The following is a 23090-nucleotide window of genomic DNA, read 5'->3' as shown; positions in this document are numbered from 1 at the left end:
ACTAGATTTCTTCATCTTTGTTTATAGTTTTAGAAGATTACTTTTGGCCCAATAAAACTATCCCTCTGTGGGTTGATTTCATTGAATCCAACAGACTGTGACCTTGTTCCTACCAGCAGGTGGCGCCACATTATCTGGAGAAGACGGAAGTTTTCATTTTCTCCTGAGGACCTGCATGCCAGCTGTATCCAGTCCAGTACGTTTGTTTTTGGTTCATTTAAAGAGTTTGTGTACTTTCAGCAATCGACACTTCCTGTAACCTTTCACTGCAAGTTTGTTTCGCTCCTTTAATACAGTTTTGCTATTGAGAATTTGATATAGGCTACAATCGTTTGCAAAATCCTCATCCAGATAGTTTTTGAATGTCACTCCTGATCAGTTCCTCTTAACAGTTAAAGTTGTGGTATAGTATGCCTTGTGAATGCAAAAGGCACAATTTATATTCAAATCCTAATGATCAATGATGTATGCTGTTGTATAATGCAATTGGTGGGATGTGTTTTTAACTTGAATAGTAACAACTAGACATGGTCTCTACATGAACCTGGATGTAAGGCATGAGCACTTTATGTCTGGGGCGGAAATCAGACAGGTACACTAAAAAGTATAATCCATTAGTTAGCTAACTTTGATAAGTAACCAGAAATAACTATTGATTTTATGGTTCACAAAAAAAGAACAACATAGATATTAAATAAATTCGACCATGCCCATTTCAATCTTATCTTTCTACAAAATATAAAAGTTATATCAGAATGTTTAGGCAAGTTAGCTGGCTAACTCCTTGATCCTGCGTTATAGGTTACCCCTCAGGGTTCATCTGTCTGAATGGGTTTGTCCTTTCCGTCTGTTGTCAATGAGATATTGCAATCATCTGTCTGTGTGTGAACAACCCTCAAAAGCTCAATTGCATAGAACTGGTTTGATCAGGTAATATTTTCCATGTCATCTTTCCACTTATCTGACTATCCTTTCAGTGGCAGGAAGTTACCTCATTTCAAATGTCAAAGCATATTTCCACTAGACAGCAGACACTCTTATCCAGAGCGACTTACAGGAGCAATTAGGGCACATCAACAGATTTTTTAACTAATCGGCTCAGGGATTCAAACCAGTAATCTTTCAGTTACTGGACTAACACTCTTAACTGCCAGGCTATGTGACAGCAGAAGTTTGCTTTCAGTTGACTTCAGCATTGTAGCCTTGAAAATAACTCCTGTTGTTCTGTAACCAAAGATGGTTTAGTTACAGGGGCGTCAAACATACTGTACGGATCCGGCCCTTGAGGGGTCCAATCCGGCCCCTAAACTGTGTAGAAATGATAAAGGACCTACATTCATACAGCCCTCTAATAATCACTGACATGAAATCTAGACAGGGAGTATCGAAAATTCCCAAAACAATGTGTAAAGGACTATATTTGGCTAATTTTGACGGCTAGGAAATAACACATTGGCTCGAATCTAGGTTCTGCCTTTTGATTTAGAGAAATTCAAACAACTAAATAAAAACATTTCTTCTTTTATTGACTTCTCAAACCCCAAACTGGTCTGCCGAGTCTGCTTCGCACGGTTTTCTCTGAAGTCTCGCCATGTTGGGCCCCTGTGTTTGGAAACTCTGTGCTGTAACTGTTCATTGCCAATTGAAGGAACATGACCACTCAAATGGATATCCAGATGTTATACATATGTTGAGATTTCAGCATGCAAAATAAGATTGACTAATTCCATGATAACAAATTGATATTCACTGTATCTGATATGATAAAATGCTAGCCCACCCAACATACAGTGCCTTCAGAAAGTATTCACACCCCTTGACTTTTTCCACATTTTGTGTTACAGCCTGCATTTAAAATGGATTAAATTGCTATGTTTGGTCATTGGCGTGTGGAATGATGTTTTTTGAAATGTCCTTTCTTTGCGAGGCATTGGAAAACCTCCCTGGTCTTTGTGTTTGAATCGGCGTTTGAAATTCACTACTAGACTGAGGGACCTTACAGATCATTGTATGTGTGGGGAACGTAACAGTGCAATAATAGTGTTTAACATTATTTCTGAATGACTACCTCATCTATGTACCTCACACACACATACAATGATCTGTAAGGGCCCTCAGTTGGGCAGTGAATTTCAAACACTGATTCAACCACAAAGACCGGGGAGGTTTTCCAATGCCTCGCAAAGAAGGGCACCTATTGGTAGACGAGTAAAAAAAATAACAAGCAGACATTGAATATCCCTTTGAGTATGGTGAAGTTATTAATTACACTTTGGAAGGTGTACCAATACACCCAGTCACTACAAAGATATAGACGTCCTTCCTAACTCAGTTTCTGGAGAGGAAGGAAACCGCTCAGTGATTTGACCAGTTAAAGGACTGTAGTAAGAGGCTGAATCAACACTGTAGGTACTCCACAATACTAACCTAATTGACAGAGTGAAAAGAAGGAAGCCTGTACAGAATAAACACATTCCAAAACCTGCATCCTGTTTGCAGCAAGGCACTAAAGTAATGCTGCAAAAAATGTGGCAAAGTAATGAACTTTTTGTCCCTAATACAAAGTGGTATGTTTGGGGCAAATCAAATACAACACATTATTGAGTACCAATCTCCATATTTTCAAGCATAGTGGTGGCTGCATCATGTTATGGGTATGGTTGTAATCATTGGACTGGGGAGTTTGGCGCTAAGCACAGGCAAAATCGTAGAGGAAAAACCTGGTTCAGTCTGCTTTCCACCAGACACTGGGAGATGAATGAACCTTTCAGCAGGACAATAACCTGGTTCAGTCTGCTTTCCACCAGACACTGGGAGATGAATGAACCTTTCAGCAGGACAATAACCTAGTTCAGTCTGCTTTCCACCAGACACTGGGAGATGAATGAACCTTTCAGCAGGACAATAACCTGGTTCAGTCTGCTTTCCACCAGACACTGGGAGATGAATGAACCTTTCAGCAGGACAATAACCTGGTTCAGTCTGCTTTCCACCAGACACTGGGAGATGAATGAACCTTTCAGCAGGACAATAACCTGGTTCAGTCTGCTTTCCACCAGACACTGGGAGATGATTGAAACTTTCAGCAGGACAATAACCTGGTTCAGTCTGCTTTCCACCAGACACTGGGAGATGAATGAACCTTTCAGCAGGACAATAACCTGGTTCAGTCTGCTTTCCACCAGACACTGGGAGATGAATGAACCTTTCAGCAGGACAATAACCTGGTTCAGTCTGCTTTCCACCAGACACTGGGAGATGAATGAACCTTTCAGCAGGACAATAACCTGGTTCAGTCTGCTTTCCACCAGACACTGGGAGATGAATGAACCTTTCAGCAGGACAATAACCTGGTTCAGTCTGCTTTCCACCAGACACTGGGAGATGAATGAACCTTTCAGCAGGACAATAACCTGGTTCAGTCTGCTTTCCACCAGACACTGGGAGATGAATGAACCTTTCAGCAGGACAATAACCTGGTTCAGTCTGCTTTCCACCAGACACTGGGAGATGAATGAACCTTTCAGCAAGACAACAACCTGGTTCAGTCTGCTTTCCACCAGACACTGGGAGATGAATGAACCTTTCAGCAGGACAATAACCTGGTTCAGTCTGCTTTCCACCAGACACTGGGAGATGAATGAACCTTTCAGCAAGACAACAACCTAAATCACAAGGTCAAATGTATATAGGAGTTGCTTACCAAGAAGACAGTGACTGTTCCTGAGTGGCCGAGTTACAGTTTTTACTTAAATCTGCTTGAAAATCTATGGCAAGACTTGAAAATAGTTGTATTTGACAGAGTTTACATTTTCTTTTTAAGAATAAAGGGCAAATATTGAACAATCCAGGTGTGCAAAGCTCTTAGAGACTTTGCCAGAAAGACTCAGCTGTAATCGCTGCCCAAGGTGATTCTAACATGTATTGACTCAGGGGAATACTTACAGTATGTAAGATAAGATATTTCTGTATTTCATTTTCAATACATTTTCAATAAATCTAAACATGTTTTCATTATGGGGTGTTGAGGTGGGTTGATTTAATCCATTTTGAATTCAGGGTGTAACACAATCTGAAATAAGCCAAGGGGTATGAATACTTTTTGAAGACACTAAGAGCTGCTGTAGCATCTGCCATCTCTGATGCGCTTATACTCGCCTGAGGTTGGCAAATCAACAGACTAACACTTTCCACTTAAAATTATACAGCAGAGTTTTTGTAGAATTTCAGCCAGTAGTGTTAAGTAGTAGAGCTCATGAGCCAAAATGTTGCAAAATTGTGTACAACCAGGGCAAGTGGGGCATAGCATTTTCAGTTAATAAAGCCACATACAAACATGGTCTCTTTTTTTGCTTTCTTGAGTTTCAGCCTGCCTCGGTGCTTTCTGTGGTGGTGGGGCAGCCAGCACAAAATACGTAGCATAGCGGTTGGTAATGTTCTCTAGTTGCTCAGTGTTCTGTTACTCATAGGGACACTACGTCACCGCAAAATCTACAGGTAGAGCTTGAAAATGGAAGCCCCTCGGGTGCTGCCATAGATTACAGTGCCTTTGGAAAGTATTCAGACCCCTTGGCTTTTACGATATTATGTTAGGCTACAGCCTAATTCTAGAATTGATTAAATTGTTTTGTTTTTCCCCTCATCAATCTACACACAATACCCCGTAATGACAAAGTAAAAACTGTTTTCAGAAATGTTGGCTAATTTACATAAGTATTCAGACCCTTTACTCAGTACTTTACTAAAGCACCTTTGGCAACGATTACAGACTCAAGTCTTCTTGGGTATGACACTACAAGCTTGGCACACCTGTATATGGGGAGTTTCTCCCATTCTTCTCTGCAGATCCTCTCAAGCTTTTTCAAGTTGGATGGGGAGCGTTGCTGCGCAGCTATTTTCAGATCTCTCCAGAGTCGATCAGGTTTAAGTCCGGTCTCTGGCTGGGCCTTTTCCCGAAGCCACTCCTGCATTGTCTTGGCTGTGTGCTTAGGGTTGTTGTCCTGCTGGAAGGTGAACTTTCGCACCAGTCTGAGGTCCTGAGGTTTTCATCAAGGATCTCTCTGTACTTTTCTCCGTTCATCTATGCCTCGATCTGACTAGTCACCCAGTCCATGCCGCTGAAAAACATCCTCACCACCATGCTTGATCGTAGGGATGGTGCCAGGTTTTCTCCAGACGTGACGCTTGGCATTCAGGACAAAGAGTTCAATCTTGGTTTCATCAGACCAGAGAATCTTGATTTTCATGTTATGAGAGTCTTTAGGTGCCTTTTGGCAAACTCCAAGTGGGCTGTCATGTGCCTTTTACTGAGGAGTGGCTTCCGCTTGGCCACTCTACCATAAAGACCTGATTGGTGGAGTGCTGCGGAGATACTTCTGGAGTACTTCTGGAGGGTTCTCCCATCTCCACAGAGGAACTCTATAGCTCTGTCAGAGTGACCATCAGGTTCTTGGTCACCTCCCTGTCCAAGGCCCTTCTCCCCCAACAGCTCTAGGAAGAATCTTTGTGATTCTTAACTTCTTCCATTTTTAAGAATGATGGAGGCCACTTAGTTCTTCGGGACCTTCAATGCTACAGAAATGTTTTGATACCCTTCCCTAGATCTGCCCCTCGACACATTCCTGTCTCGGAGCTCTACGGACAATTCCTTTGATCTTATGGCTTGGTTTTTGCTCTGAAATGTACTGTCAACTGTGGGACCTTATATGGACAGGTGTGTGCCTTTCCAAATCATGTCCAAAAAATTGTATTTACCACAGGTGGACTCCAATCAAGTTGTAGAAACCTCTCAAGGATGATCAATGAAAACAGGATGCACCTCATAGTAAAGGGTCTGAATACCTATGTAAATAACGTATCTTTTTCTTTATGCATGTGTAAACATTTGTAAAAAACTGTTTTTGCTTTTGTCATTATGAGATATTGTATGTAGATTGCTGAGGATTTGTTTTTATTTAGTCCCATTTTTGAATAAGGCTGTAATGTAACAAAATGTCGAAGGAGTCAAGGGGTCTGAATACTTTCCGAATGCACTTTATCCCATGCAAATAAAAACTTGCACTGGTATTCAGTCCACATGCAATCCAAAGTAAATGGTGAATGTTTCCAAAATGAGTTTCTCTCTAGCTGATGTGTTCCCCACAGAGAGTAAAGACAAATAAGCATTTTTTAGTATGATGCTTATTCTCCCTGTCAGTAATGATCCTGTCTATCTCTCTAAGGGTCCCAATAGGTTTGTAATGTTTACACAGTCAGGACACAGTCCTGAACCTTAATCAAAGACAGTGCTGCTTGGTAATGTTTTGCCTTGTATCATGCTTTACCACATTGGATTTACTTTAGACATAGATCTTAGAAACCTTACCAGGTCCTTGTTAAAGCTTGTTGTTACCTAATTAACCATGATGAATCCAGCTATAGATTGCACTGACCTGTCTGTTCCATTGTTATTGATATATTGACTCTAATGACTATTTTGCTGTTGCACAGTTGATCCTGTGATTGTGTAGGTAGTTCAACAGCAGAGGAACATATTCCCCCTAAAGTATTGTGAAACTGTCTGCAACAGCAAGCAATGTCTCCTTCAGCTACCAAATGAAGGCATTAGCAATTCCCCAATTCTTCTGAACCAGCACAACCCTCTCGCCCATTTTCATAATTCCCTCGCATCTTTCTTTTTCACGCTTCCACCACTATCTTACATCAGTGTGAATCAGAATACAAAATTATGACATTCTCTCGAACTTCAAGGACATTATCCAAAATTCCGTATGGAGAGATGCCCCTTTGCTCAGTGCGTTGTGAGACATCATTTGGGCGGGAGAGTCGAGCTTGTAACAGCGTGGACAGTGAAAGGACACTGTGTATGTGTGTGTGCATGTCTGTGCCTGTACATGCTCTGAACTGTACATCTTTATAGCGTATGTGAGAGTCATCTGCTCAACTAAGGAAATTCCACCATATGATGGTGCTTGGTATGCATCCGTCAGTGAATAGCTAATGAGAACCAGAAATGACATGTACATATGCATCATATATTCTCTCAAGTTTTTATCTGCACAATCTACACCATGAATAGAACATGGCAACGCAATTTTAGATCTCTGAAAATGTTATTACACTCACAGAAAAAAGGTGCTATCTAGAACCTAAAAGGGTTATTCAGCTTTCCCCATAGGAGAACCCTTTGAAGAACCCTTTTTTTGTCTCCAGGTCGACCTCTTTTGGTTCCAGGTAGAACCCTTTTGAGGTCCATGTAGGAACCTTTTCACATAGGGTTCTACATGGAATCGAAAAAAGTTCTACCTGGAACCAAAAATGGTTCTCCTATGGGACAGCCAAAGAACCCTTTTTCTAACCCTTTATTCTAAGAGTTTACATTACATTAGAGAGAGTGTTATCCAATGTATTTTTGCATTCCTAAGTTATGAAGTCGGAAGTTTACATACACCTTAGCCAAATACATTTAAACTCAGTTTTTCACAATTCCTGACATTTAATCCGAGTAAAAATTCCCTGTCTTAGGTTAGTTAGGATCACCACTTTATTTTAAGAATGTAAAATGTCAGAATAGTAGTAGAGAGAATTACTTCTTTCTTTCATCACATTCCCAGTTCTCAGAGGTTTACATACACTCAATTAGAATTTGGTAGCATTGCCTTTAAATTGCTGAACTTGTGTCAAACGTTTCAGGTAGCCTTCCACAAGCTTCCCATAATAAGATGGTGGAATTCTGGGAGTTTTTGAGCAGTGCCTTCTTCCTTGCTGAGAAGCCTTTCAGGATATGCTGATATAGGACTCGTTTTACTGTGGATATAGATACTTTTGTACATGTTTCCTCCAGCATCTTCACAAGGTCCTTTGCTGTTGTTCTGGGATTGATTTGCACTTTTCGCACCAAAGTACGTTCATCTCTAGGAGACAGAACACGTCTTCTTCCTGAGCGGTATGATGGCTGCGTGGTCCCATGGTGTTTATACTTGCATACTATTGTTTGTACAGATGAACGTCGTACCTTCAGGTGTTTGGAAATTGTTTAAAGGCACAGTCAACTTAGTGTATGTGAACTTCTGACCCACTGGAATTGTGATATAGTGAAATAATCTGTCTGTAAACAATTGCACAAAGTATATGTCCTAACCGACTTGCCAAAACTATAGTTTGTTGGCAAGAAATTTGTTGAGTGGTTGAAAAACGAGTTTTAATGACTCCAACCTAAGTGTATGTAAACTTCCGACTTCAACTGTACCCCTGAATCTGATGATCCCTCGAAAAGCTTGTGATTCTGCTTTACTTTGTTTAAAGCAAGTTCTCCTCCATCAGATGCTGTCTGTTTAGTGATGGGAATGTTGTTGTTAAATATAACAGGCAGCCACAGTCTCTTGATCCCCTGAAGATGTCCCTCTGAAAGACAATTGGAAGAATAGGACAAATGCACTGCTTTGTGTCCATTGTCCAGGCCCAATGTCCCCAATAACATGAAGAGAGCCTTTTATGTTGGAATATTACCTTGACAGGAAGAAGTATATTCTACTTGAATAAGTTGTCTCTCTTTGTTGATATTGTTTTATGTTTCAAATCAAGTTTCTTCTGTTCGATATCTGGTGACTACAATGAAACTGTAAATAGAAGAGACTGAACAAGAGATCAACTGCAGGGAGTATGTCGTTTTGTGATCCAAAATAAGGAGATGAGAGCCATGCTGTGAGCCGAGATTAGCGTGGATGTATCCCTTTAATGGAGATGGATGGAGTAAACACTGGCAGACTGACTCTGAAGTGCTTTCTGTTTCTCATTGGGATGCTGCTGTCTCTTCCCTGGATGCCAGACCACACAGTCATCTTGGTCAAAAGCACATGGCTGGATAATCCTATTGGTATCTGATTCCATAGTCTGTCTGGTCAACATCTGGGCTGTATGTGGATGAGGCATTAAGACCAGCTTCAGAATCAGCTCTTGACTCTTATCGACTGTCTACTGTAGAGACCATACTCAAGAGTATGTGTATCTGGTTCATATTAATAACAGATAAGATGTTCCAAAAGCTGCTGAGAGTAAAACAAAATGGAACAAGTAAGACAGTCTTACAAGAAAGCTAATAAACACTGATAAAGTAATTGAAGGATCAATTATTTTATGTTGGCAAACATTGTTCTTCCTCAGAAATGTAAGAACCAGCTGCAACTGGCCCCATAAACCTGTGTGCCCTGTGCAGCCCAGAGTGGGATTCATGGTACAGTACGTTAGCTAAGTGAACAGGGGTCCCAGGGGAGGTCCTGTAGCTGTTCTCTCCCACCGCACCGCAATGTGCTCTCCGTCAGTCCCTGGGCTCTGGAGGAGCTCTGTGGCCCTCCCAGTTCCTCAATGAGGATCCATCCAGAGTTCTGAAACTTTGAATAATTCAACGACTTCCCCTCAACATATTTACATGACCCATTTTAGTGGGAGCCCCATGTCAACACCTATTATGAATTTTCTTGTTGTTGGAAAAAAAGACAGCCCCTTTTTGCTCGTTAGAATGCTGAAATGCTTTGCCTAATTAGATTGCCCTCCAAGAATTTCTATCTCGACCCACCAATGTTTTTGTTTTGTTATCGTCCTGAACTCCAAAAGATCACACACGTTTAGTTCAATGAGCAACGGGTCAGACGATAGCAAGACATTATTGTGATATAGGCAGGGCAGTTATCTGCTAATAGTCAATGTGTGAATCCCTCGATGATACAGTTGTGTTTGCAGACTAAGTGACCTCATTTGCTGCTCTTTCAACTAAGTGCTGCTCGCTGGTGGAATAATCTCAATTTTGCCCCTGATCCAGGCTGGCTCTAAATCACAGCACTGTAGATGGCAGAAGCCCCATACGGCCGCTCCTCTGATTGCCGTCCATTTAGATGAGAGCATGAAAGTGGGCCACACTTCCTCTTCCTGCCGTAATGAGCTGAGAGTCAGACTGGCTAATGAGGAATCATAAAGATCAGAGCACTCCATAGAGTAAACCAGGCCTAATGGGGCATGGTAGTGTATAGAGGTGAAATGGATGTCTGCGATTTAAGTAATACACAAATTACTTAAACAATAAATTCATCTATGTTTACTTTGTATTATTCTTAAGTTATTCAAACAAATAGTGGTCAACTTATTTAAGGAAGGATCTGTAACACAATTCACCTTTCCCGATCTGAAATGGGTTTCTCCAACAGTCCTGGTGTGTGGAGCCGGTTGTTGTTAATAACTTCCAAATTGAATGAAGAGAGAGAAAACACAGAAAACAGTGTGATTCCTGTGGCTCTATTTGGATAACCCCCTTGTCTACCAGTTTAATTTGAGTGCAGAAGGGGAGAAAAACTAAAGTACTTAATGAGAACACCCAGGGAGGCTAGACTTGTCCACCATCACATTAAGAGAACACCCTGGGAGGCTAGACTAGTCCACCATCACATTAAGAGAACACCCTGGTAGGCTAGACTAGTCCACCATCCCGTTAAGAGAACACCCTGGTAGGCTAGACTAGTCCACCATCCCGTTAAGAGAACACCCAGGGAGGCTAGACTAGTCCACCATCACATTAAGAGAACACCCTGGGAGGCTAGACTAGTCCACCATCACATTAAGAGAACACCCTGGTAGGCTAAACTAGTCCACCATCCCGTTAAGAGAACACCCAGGGAGGCTAGACTAGTCCACCATCACATTAAGAGAACACCCTGGGAGTCTAGACTAGTCCACCATCACATTAAGAGAACACCTTTGGAGGCTAGACTAGTCCACCATCACATTAAGAGAACACCTTTGGAGGCTAGACTAGTCCACCATCACATTAAGAGAACACCCTGGTAGGCTAGACTAGTCCACAATCACATTAAGAGAACACCCATGGAGGCTAGACTAGTCCACCATCACATTAAGAGAACACCCAGGGAGGCTAGACTAGTCCACCATCACATTAAGAGAACACCCTGGTAGTCTAGACTAGTCCACCATCACATTAAGAGAACACCCTGATAGACTAGTCCACCATCACATTAAGAGAACACCCTGGTAGTCTAGACTAGTCCACCATCACATTAAGATAACACCCTGGTAGGCTAGACTAGTCCACCATCCCGTTAAGAGAACACCCTGGTAGGCTAGACTAGTCCACCATCCCGTTAAGAGAACACCCTGGTAGGCTAGACTAGTCCACCGTCACATTAAGAGAACACCCTGGTAGGCTAGACTAGTCCACCATCCCGTTAAGAGAACACCCTGGTAGGCTAGACTAGTCCACCGTCACATTAAGAGAACACCCTGGTAGGCTAGACTAGTCCACCGTAACATTAAGAGAACACCCTGGTAGGCTAGACTAGTCCACCGTAACATTAAGAGAACACCCTGGTAGGCTAGACTAGTCCACCGTCACATTAAGAGAACACCCTGATAGACTAGTCCACCATCACATTAAGAGAACACCCTGGTAGTCTAGACTAGTCCACCATCACATTAAGAGAACACCCTGGTAGGCTAGACTAGTCCACCATCCCGTTAAGAGAACACCCTGGTAGGCTAGACTAGTCCACCGTCACATTAAGAGAACACCTGGTAGGCTAGACTAGTCCACCATCCCGTTAAGAGAACACCCTGGTAGGCTAGACTAGTCCACCGTCACATTAAGAGAACACCCTGGTAGGCTAGACTAGTCCACCGTAACATTAAGAGAACACCCTGGTAGGCTAGACTAGTCCACCGTCACATTAAGAGAACACCCTGGGAGTCTAGTCCACCGTCACATTAAGATAACATCCTGGTAGTCTAGACTAGTCCACCGTCACATTAAGAGAACACCCTGGGAGTCTAGTCTAGTCCACCGTCACATTAAGAGAACATCCTGGTAGTCTAGACTAGTCCACCGTCACATTAAGAGAACACCCTGGGAGTCTAGTCCACCGTCACATTAAGAGAACACCCTGGTAGTCTAGACTTGTCCACCGTAACATTAAGAGAACACCCTGGGAGTCTAGACTTGTCCACCGTAACATTAAGAGAACACCCTGGTAGTCTAGACTAGTCCACTGTAACATTAAGAGAACACCCTGGTAGTCTAGACTAGTCCACCGTCCCATTAAGAGAACACCCTGGGAGTCTAGACTAGTCCACCGTCACATTAAGAGAACACCCTTGTAGTCTAGACTAGTCCACCGTCACATTAAGAGAACACCCATGGAGGCTAGACTAGTCCACCATCACATTAAGAGAACACCCAGGGAGGCTAGACTAGTCCACCATCACATTAAGAGAACACCCTGGTAGTCTAGACTAGTCCACCATCACATTAAGAGAACACCCTGATAGACTAGTCCACCATCACATTAAGAGAACACCCTGGTAGGCTAGACTAGTCCACCGTCACATTAAGAGAACACCCTGGTAGGCTAGACTAGTCCACCATCCCGTTAAGAGAACACCCTGGTAGGCTAGACTAGTCCACCGTCACATTAAGAGAACACCCTGGTAGGCTAGACTAGTCCACCATCCCGTTAAGAGAACACCCTGGTAGGCTAGACTAGTCCACCGTCACATTAAGAGAACACCCTGGTAGGCTAGACTAGTCCACCGTAACATTAAGAGAACACCCTGGTAGGCTAGACTAGTCCACCGTAACATTAAGAGAACACCCTGGTAGGCTAGACTAGTCCACCGTCACATTAAGAGAACACCCTGATAGACTAGTCCACCATCACATTAAGAGAACACCCTGGTAGTCTAGACTAGTCCACCATCACATTAAGAGAACACCCTGGTAGGCTAGACTAGTCCACCATCCCGTTAAGAGAACAACCTGGTAGGCTAGACTAGTCCACCATCCCGTTAAGAGAACACCCAGGGAGGCTAGACTAGTCCACCATCACATTAAGAGAACACCCTGGGAGGCTAGACTAGTCCACCATCCCGTTAAGAGAACACCCTGGTAGGCTAAACTAGTCCACCATCCCGTTAAGAGAACACCCAGGGAGGCTAGACTAGTCCATCATCACATTAAGAGAACACCCTGGGAGTCTAGACTAGTCCACCATCACATTAAGAGAACACCTTTGGAGGCTAGACTAGTCCACCATCACATTAAGAGAACACCCTGGTAGGCTAGACTAGTCCACCATCCCGTTAAGAGAACACCCTGGTAGGCTAGACTAGTCCACCATCCCGTTAAGAGAACACCCAGGGAGGCTAGACTAGTCCACCATCACATTAAGAGAACACCCTGGGAGTCTAGACTAGTCCACCATCACATTAAGAGAACACCTTTGGAGGCTAGACTAGTCCACCATCACATTAAGAGAACACCCTGGTAGGCTAGACTAGTCCACAATCACATTAAGAGAACACCCATGGAGGCTAGACTAGTCCACCATCACATTAAGAGAACACCCAGGGAGGCTAGACTAGTCCACCATCACATTAAGAGAACACCCTGGTAGTCTAGACTAGTCCACCATCACATTAAGAGAACACCCTGATAGACTAGTCCACCATCACATTAAGAGAACACCCTGGTAGTCTAGACTAGTCCACCATCACATTAAGATAACACCCTGGTAGGCTAGACTAGTCCACCATCCCGTTAAGAGAACACCCTGGTAGGCTAGACTAGTCCACCGTCACATTAAGAGAACACCCTGGTAGGCTAGACTAGTCCACCATCCCGTTAAGAGAACACCCTGGTAGGCTAGACTAGTCCACCGTCACATTAAGAGAACACCCTGGTAGGCTAGACTAGTCCACCATCCCGTTAAGAGAACACCTTGGTAGGCTAGACTAGTCCACCGTCACATTAAGAGAACACCCTGGTAGGCTAGACTAGTCCACCGTAACATTAAGAGAACACCCTGGTAGGCTAGACTAGTCCACCGTAACATTAAGAGAACACCCTGGTAGGCTAGACTAGTCCACCGTCACATTAAGAGAACACCCTGATAGACTAGTCCACCATCACATTAAGAGAACACCCTGGTAGTCTAGACTAGTCCACCATCACATTAAGAGAACACCCTGGTAGGCTAGACTAGTCCACCATCCCGTTAAGAGAACACCCTGGTAGGCTAGACTAGTCCACCGTCACATTAAGAGAACACCCTGGTAGGCTAGACTAGTCCACCATCCCGTTAAGAGAACACCCTGGTAGGCTAGACTAGTCCACCGTCACATTAAGAGAACACCCTGGTAGGCTAGACTAGTCCACCGTAACATTAAGAGAACACCCTGGTAGGCTAGACTAGTCCACCGTCACATTAAGAGAACACCCTGGGAGTCTAGTCCACCGTCACATTAAGATAACATCCTGGTAGTCTAGACTAGTCCACCGTCACATTAAGAGAACACCCTGGGAGTCTAGTCTAGTCCACCGTCACATTAAGAGAACATCCTGGTAGTCTAGACTAGTCCACCGTCACATTAAGAGAACACCCTGGGAGTCTAGTCCACCGTCACATTAAGAGAACACCCTGGTAGTCTAGACTTGTCCACCGTAACATTAAGAGAACACCCTGGGAGTCTAGACTTGTCCACCGTCACATTAAGAGAACACCCTGGGAGGCTAGACTAGTCCACCGTCACATTAAGAGAACACCCTGGGAGTCTAGTCCACCGTCACATTAAGAGAACACCCTGGTAGTCTAGACTTGTCCACCGTAACATTAAGAGAACACCCTGGGAGTCTAGACTTGTCCACCGTAACATTAAGAGAACACCCTGGTAGTCTAGACTAGTCCACTGTAACATTAAGAGAACACCCTGGTAGTCTAGACTAGTCCACCGTCCCATTAAGAGAACACCCTGGGAGTCTAGACTAGTCCACCGTCACATTAAGAGAACACCCTTGTAGTCTAGACTAGTCCACCGTCACATTAAGAGAACACCCATGGAGGCTAGACTAGTCCACCATCACATTAAGAGAACACCCAGGGAGGCTAGACTAGTCCACCATCACATTAAGAGAACACCCTGGTAGTCTAGACTAGTCCACCATCACATTAAGAGAACACCCTGATAGACTAGTCCACCATCACATTAAGAGAACACCCTGGTAGGCTAGACTAGTCCACCGTCATTAAGAGAACACCCTGGTAGGCTAGACTAGTCCACCATCCCGTTAAGAGAACACCCTGGTAGGCTAGACTAGTCCACCGTCACATTAAGAGAACACCCTGGTAGGCTAGACTAGTCCACCATCCCGTTAAGAGAACACCCTGGTAGGCTAGACTAGTCCACCGTCACATTAAGAGAACACCCTGGTAGGCTAGACTAGTCCACCGTAACATTAAGAGAACACCCTGGTAGGCTAGACTAGTCCACCGTAACATTAAGAGAACACCCTGGTAGGCTAGACTAGTCCACCGTCACATTAAGAGAACACCCTGATAGACTAGTCCACCATCACATTAAGAGAACACCCTGGTAGTCTAGACTAGTCCACCATCACATTAAGAGAACACCCTGGTAGGCTAGACTAGTCCACCATCCCGTTAAGAGAACAACCTGGTAGGCTAGACTAGTCCACCATCCCGTTAAGAGAACACCCAGGAGGAGAAGTCCACCATCACATTAAGAGAACACCCTGGGAGGCTAGACTAGTCCACCATCCCGTTAAGAGAACACCCTGGTAGGCTAAACTAGTCCACCATCCCGTTAAGAGAACACCCAGGGAGGCTAGACTAGTCCATCATCACATTAAGAGAACACCCTGGAGTCTAGACTAGTCCACCATCACATTAAGAGAACACCTTTGGAGGCTAGACTAGTCCACCATCACATTAAGAGAACACCTGGTAGGCTAGACTAGTCCACCATCCGTTAAGAGAACACCCTGGTAGGCTAGACTAGTCCACCATCCGTTAAGAGAACACCCAGGGAGGCTAGACTAGTCCACCATCACATTAAGAGAACACCCTGGGAGTCTAGACTAGTCCACCATCACATTAAGAGAACACCTTTGGAGGCTAGACTAGTCCACCATCACATTAAGAGAACACCCTGGTAGGCTAGACTAGTCCACAATCACATTAAGAGAACACCCTGGAGGCTAGACTAGTCCACCATCACATTAAGAGAACACCCTGGAGGCTAGACTAGTCCACCATCACATTAAGAGAACACCCTGGTAGTCTAGACTAGTCCACCATCACATTAAGAGAACACCCTGATAGACTAGTCCATCATCACATTAAGAGAACACCCTGGTAGTCTAGACTAGTCCACCATCACATTAAGATAACACCTGGTAGGCTAGACTAGTCCACCATCCCGTTAAGAGAACACCCTGGTAGGCTAGACTAGTCCACCGTCACATTAAGAGAACACCCTGGTAGGCTAGACTAGTCCACCATCCCGTTAAGAGAACACCCTGGTAGGCTAGACTAGTCCACCGTCACATTAAGAGAACACCCTGGTAGGCTAGACTAGTCCACCATCCCGTTAAGAGAACACCTTGGTAGGCCTAGTCCACCGTCACATTAAGAGAACACCCTGGTAGGCTAGACTAGTCCACCGTAACATTAAGAGAACACCCTGGTAGGCTAGACTAGTCCACCGTAACATTAAGAGAACACCCTGGTAGGCTAGACTAGTCCACCGTCACATTAAGAGAACACCCTGATAGACTAGTCCACCATCACATTAAGAGAACACCCTGGTAGTCTAGACTAGTCCACCATCACATTAAGAGAACACCCTGGTAGGCTAGACTAGTCCACCATCCCGTTAAGAGAACACCCTGGTAGGCTAGACTAGTCCACCGTCACATTAAGAGAACACCCTGGTAGGCTAGACTAGTCCACCATCCCGTTAAGAGAACACCCTGGTAGGCTAGACTAGTCCACCGTCACATTAAGAGAACACCCTGGTAGGCTAGACTAGTCCACCGTAACATTAAGAGAACACCCTGGTAGGCTAGACTAGTCCACCGTCACATTAAGAGAACACCCTGGGAGTCTAGTCCACCGTCACATTAAGATAACATCCTGGTAGTCTAGACTAGTCCACCGTCACATTAAGAGAACACCCTGGGAGTCTAGTCTAGTCCACCGTCACATTAAGAGAACATCCTGGTAGTCTAGACTAGTCCACCGTCACATTAAGAGAACACCCTGGGAGTCTAGTCCCCGTCACATTAAGAGAACACCCTGGTAGTCTAGACTTGTCCACCGTAACATTAAGAGAACACCCTGGGAGTCTAGACTTGTCCACCGTAACATTAAGAGAACACCCTGGTAGTCTAGACTAGTCCACTGTAACATTAAGAGAACACCCTGGTAGTCTAGACTAGTCCACTGTAACATTAAGAGAACACCCTGGTAGTCTAGACTAGTCCACCGTCCCATTAAGAGAACACCCTGGGAGTCTAGACTAGTCCACCGTCACATTAAGAGAACACCCTGGTAGTCTAGACTAGTCCACCGTCACATTAAGAGAACACCCATGGAGGCTAGACTAGTCCACCATCACATTAAGAGAACACCCAGGGAGGCTAGACTAGTCCACCATCACATTAAGAGAACACCCTGGTAGTCTAGACTAGTCCACCATCACATTAAGAGAACACCCTGATAGAACACCATCACATTAAGAGAACACCCTGGTAGGCTAGACTAGTCCACCGTCACATTAAGAGAACACCCTGGTAGGCTAGACTAGTCCACCATCCCGTTAAGAGAACACCCTGGTAGGCTAGACTAGTCCACCGTCACATTAAGAGAACACCCTGGTAGGCTAGACTAGTCCACCATCCCGTTCCCTGGTAGGCTAGACTAGTCCACCGTCACATTAAGAGAACACCCTGGTAGGCTAGACTAGTCCACCGTAACATTAAGAGAACACCCTGGTAGGCTAGACTAGTCCACCGTAACATTAAGAGAACACCCTGGTAGGCTAGACTAGTCCACCGTCACATTAAGAGAACACCCTGATAGACAGTCCACCATCACATTAAGAGAACACCCTGGTAGTCTAGACTAGTCCACCATCACATTAAGAGAACACCCTGGTAGGCTAGACTAGTCCACCATCCCGTTAAGAGAACACCTGGTAGGCTAGACTAGTCCACCATCCCATTAAGAGAACACCCAGGGAGGCTAGACTAGTCCACCATCACATTAAGAGAACACCCTGGGAGGCTAGACTAGTCCACCATCCCGTTAAGAGAACACCCTGGTAGGCTAAACTAGTCCACCATCCCGTTAAGAGAACACCCAGGAGGCTAGACTAGTCCATCATCACATTAAGAGAACACCCTGGGAGTCTAGACTAGTCCACCATCACATTAAGAGAACACCTTTGGAGGCTAGACTAGTCCACCATCACATTAAGAGAACACCCTGGTAGGCTAGACTAGTCCACCATCCCGTTAAGAGAACACCCTGGTAGGCTAGACTAGTCCACCATCCCGTTAAGAGAACACCCTGGGAGGCTAGACTAGTCCACCATCACATTAAGAGAACACCCTGGGAGTCTAGACTAGTCCACCATCACATTAAGAGAACACCCTGGAGGCTAGACTAGTCCACCATCACATTAAGAGAACACCCTGGTAGGCTAGACTAGTCCACAAGAACACCCATGGAGGCTAGACTAGTCCACCATCACATTAAGAGAACACCCTGGGAGGCTAGACTAGTCCACCATCACATTAAGAGAACACCCTGGTAGTCTAGACTAGTCCACCATCACATTAAGAGAACACCCTGATAGACTAGTCCACCATCACATTAAGAGAACACCCTGGTAGTCTAGACTAGTCCACCATCACATTAAGATAACACCACTAGACAGTCCACCATCCCGTTAAGAGAACACCCTGGTAGGCTAGACTAGTCCACCGTCACATTAAGAGAACACCCAGGCTAGACTAGTCCACCATCCCGTTAAGAGAACACCCTGGTAGGCTAGACTAGTCCACCGTCACATTAAGAGAACACCCTGGTAGGCTAGACTAGTCCACCATCCCGTTAAGAGAACACCTTGGTAGGCTAGACTAGTCCACCGTCACATTAAGAGAACACCCTGGTAGGCTAGACTAGTCCACCGTAACATTAAGAGAACACCCTGGTAGGCTAGACTAGTCCACCAACATTAAGAGAACACCCTGGTAGGCTAGACTAGTCCACCGTCACATTAAGAGAACACCCTGATAGACTAGTCCACCATCACATTAAGAGAACACCCTGGTAGTCTAGACTAGTCCACCATCACATTAAGAGAACACCCAGGCTAGACTAGTCCACCATCCCGTTAAGAGAACACCCTGGTAGGCTAGACTAGTCCAGACATTAAGAGAACACCCTGGTAGGCTAGACTAGTCCACCATCCCATTAAGAGAACACCCTGGTAGGCTAGACTAGTCCACCGTCACATTAAGAGAACACCCTGGTAGGCTAGACTAGTCCACCGTAACATTAAGAGTCCACCTAGTCCACCGTCACATTAAGAGAACATCCTGGTAGTCTAGACTAGTCCACCGTCACATTAAGAGAACACCCTGGGAGTCTAGTCCACCGTCACATTAAGAGAACACCCTGGTAGTCTAGACTTGTCCACCGTAACATTAAGAGAACACCCTGGGAGTCTAGACTTGTCCACCGTAACATTAAGAGAACACCCTGGTAGTCTAGACTAGTCCACTGTAACATTAAGAGAACACCCTGGTAGTCTAGACTAGTCCACTGTCACATTAAGAGAACACCCTGGGAGTCTAGACTAGTCCACCGTCACATTAAGAGAACACCCTGGGAGTCTAGACTAGTCCACCGTCACATTAAGAGAACACCCTTGTAGTCTAGACTAGTCCACCGTCACATTAAGAGAACACCCATGGAGGCTAGACTAGTCCACCATCACATTAAGAGAACACCCAGGGAGGCTAGACTAGTCCACCATCACATTAAGAGAACACCCTGGTAGTCTAGACTAGTCCACCATCACATTAAGAGAACACCCTAGACTAGTCCACCATCACATTAAGAGAACACCCTGGTAGTCTAGACTAGTCCACCATCACATTAAGATAACACCCTGGTAGGCTAGACTAGTCCACCATCCCGTTAAGAGAACACCCTGGTAGGCTAGACTAGTCCACCGTCACATTAAGAGAACACCCTGGTAGGCTAGACTAGTCCAATCCCGTTAAGAGAACACCCTGGTAGGCTAGACTAGTCCACCGTCACATTAAGAGAACACCCTGGTAGGCTAGACTAGTCCACCATCACATTAAGAGAACACCCTGGTAGGCTAGACTAGTCCACCGTCACATTAAGAGAACACCCTGGTAGCTAGACTAGTCCACCGTCACATTAAGAGAACACCCTGGTAGGCTAGACTAGTCCACCGTCACATTAAGAGAACACCCTGGGGCTAGACTAGTCCACCGTCACATTAAGAGAACACCCCTGGTAGGTAGTCTAGACTAGTCCACCGTCACATTAAGAGAACACCCTGGGAGTCTAGTCTAGTCCACCGTCACATTAAGAGAACATCCTGGTAGTCTAGACTAGTCCACCGTCACATTAAGAGAACACCCTGGGAGTCTAGTCCACCGTCACATTAAGAGAACACCCTGGTAGTCTAGACTTGTCCACCGTAACATTAAGAGAACACCCTGGGAGTCTAGACTTGTCCACCGTAACATTAAGAGAACACCCTGGTAGTCTAGACTAGTCCACTGTAACATTAAGAGAACACCCTGGTAGTCTAGACTAGTCCACTGTAACATTAAGAGAACACCCTGGTAGTCTAGACTAGTCCACCGTCCCATTAAGAGAACACCCTGGGAGTCTAGACTAGTCCACCGTCACATTAAGAGAACACCCTTGTAGTCTAGACTAGTCCACCGTCACATTAAGAGAACACCCATGGAGGCTAGACTAGTCCACCATCACATTAAGAGAACACCCAGGGAGGCTAGACTAGTCCACCATCACATTAAGAGAACACCCTGGTAGTCTAGACTAGTCCACCATCACATTAAGAGAACACCCTGATAGACTAGTCCACCATCACATTAAGAGAACACCCTGGTAGGCTAGACTAGTCCACCGTCACATTAAGAGAACACCCTGGTAGGCTAGACTAGTCCACCATCCCGTTAAGAGAACACCCTGGTAGGCTAGACTAGTCCACCGTCACATTAAGAGAACACCCTGGTAGGCTAGACTAGTCCACCATCCCGTTAAGAGAACACCCTGGTAGGCTAGACTAGTCCACCGTCACATTAAGAGAACACCCTGGTAGGCTAGACTAGTCCACCGTAACATTAAGAGAACACCCTGGTAGGCTAGACTAGTCCACCGTAACATTAAGAGAACACCCTGGTAGGCTAGACTAGTCCACCGTCACATTAAGAGAACACCCTGATAGACTAGTCCACCATCACATTAAGAGAACACCCTGGTAGTCTAGACTAGTCCACCATCACATTAAGAGAACACCCTGGTAGGCTAGACTAGTCCACCATCACATTAAGAGAACACCCTGGTAGGCTAGACTAGTCCACCATCCCGTTAAGAGAACACCCTGGTAGGCTAGACTAGTCCACCATCACATTAAGAGAACACCCTGGGAGGCTAGACTAGTCCACCATCCCGTTAAGAGAACACCCTGGTAGGCTAAACTAGTCCACCATCCCGTTAAGAGAACACCCAGGGAGGCTAGACTAGTCCATCATCACATTAAGAGAACACCCTGGGAGTCTAGACTAGTCCACCATCACATTAAGAGAACACCTTTGGAGGCTAGACTAGTCCACCATCACATTAAGAGAACACCCTGGTAGGCTAGACTAGTCCACCATCCCGTTAAGAGAACACCCTGGTAGGCTAGACTAGTCCACCATCCCGTTAAGAGAACACCCAGGGAGGCTAGACTAGTCCACCATCACATTAAGAGAACACCCTGGGAGTCTAGACTAGTCCACCATCACATTAAGAGAACACCTTTGGAGGCTAGACTAGTCCACCATCACATTAAGAGAACACCCTGGTAGGCTAGACTAGTCCACAATCACATTAAGAGAACACCCTGGAGGCTAGACTAGTCCACCATCACATTAAGAGAACACCCAGGGAGGCTAGACTAGTCCACCATCACATTAAGAGAACACCCTGGTAGTCTAGACTAGTCCACCATCACATTAAGAGAACACCCTGATAGACTAGTCCACCATCACATTAAGAGAACACCCTGGTAGTCTAGACTAGTCCACCATCACATTAAGATAACACCCTGGTAGGCTAGACTAGTCCACCATCCCGTTAAGAGAACACCCTGGTAGGCTAGACTAGTCCACCGTCACATTAAGAGAACACCCTGGTAGGCTAGACTAGTCCACCATCCCGTTAAGAGAACACCCAGGCTAGACAGTCCACCGTCACATTAAGAGAACACCCTGGTAGGCTAGACTAGTCCACCATCCCGTTAAGAGAACACCTTGGTAGGCTAGACTAGTCCACCGTCACATTAAGAGAACACCCTGGTAGGCTAGACTAGTCCACCGTAACATTAAGAGAACACCCTGGTAGGCTAGACTAGTCCACCGTAACATTAAGAGAACACCCTGGTAGGCTAGACTAGTCCACCGTCACATTAAGAGAACACCCTGATAGACTAGTCCACCATCACATTAAGAGAACACCCTGGTAGTCTAGACTAGTCCACCATCACATTAAGAGAACACCCTGGTAGGCTAGACTAGTCCACCATCCCGTTAAGAGAACACCCTGGTAGGCTAGACTAGTCCACCGTCACATTAAGAGAACACCCTGGTAGGCTAGACTAGTCCACCATCCCGTTAAGAGAACACCCTGGTAGGCTAGACTAGTCCACCGTCACATTAAGAGAACACCCTGGTAGGCTAGACTAGTCCACCGTAACATTAAGAGAACACCCACATTAAGAGAACATCCTGGTAGTCTAGACTAGTCCACCGTCACATTAAGAGAACACCCTGGGAGTCTAGTCCACCGTCACATTAAGAGAACACCCTGGAGTCTAGACTTGTCCACCGTAACATTAAGAGAACACCCTGGGAGTCTAGACTTGTCCACCGTAACATTAAGAGAACACCCTGGTAGTCT

General features: G+C 45.2%; 1 long non-coding RNA gene across 1 annotated transcript in view; it reads left to right on the top strand.

Annotated features, from left to right (window-relative positions):
* Positions 1-23090, top strand: part of LOC115115361 (uncharacterized) — a 109351-nt gene that overhangs the window by 4424 nt on the left and 81837 nt on the right. Inside the window, exon 3 of the long non-coding RNA XR_010464676.1 lies at positions 117-196. This is a non-coding gene — a long non-coding RNA (uncharacterized LOC115115361). The remainder of the gene's footprint in view (positions 1-116; positions 197-23090) is intronic.

The sequence above is a fragment of the Oncorhynchus nerka genome, linkage group LG9a, assembly GCF_034236695.1.
Source record: "Oncorhynchus nerka isolate Pitt River linkage group LG9a, Oner_Uvic_2.0, whole genome shotgun sequence".
Lineage (NCBI taxonomy): Eukaryota > Metazoa > Chordata > Actinopteri > Salmoniformes > Salmonidae > Oncorhynchus > Oncorhynchus nerka.
Note: the sequence above shows the minus strand (reverse complement) of the source record. Positions and strands in the feature narration are given on the sequence as shown.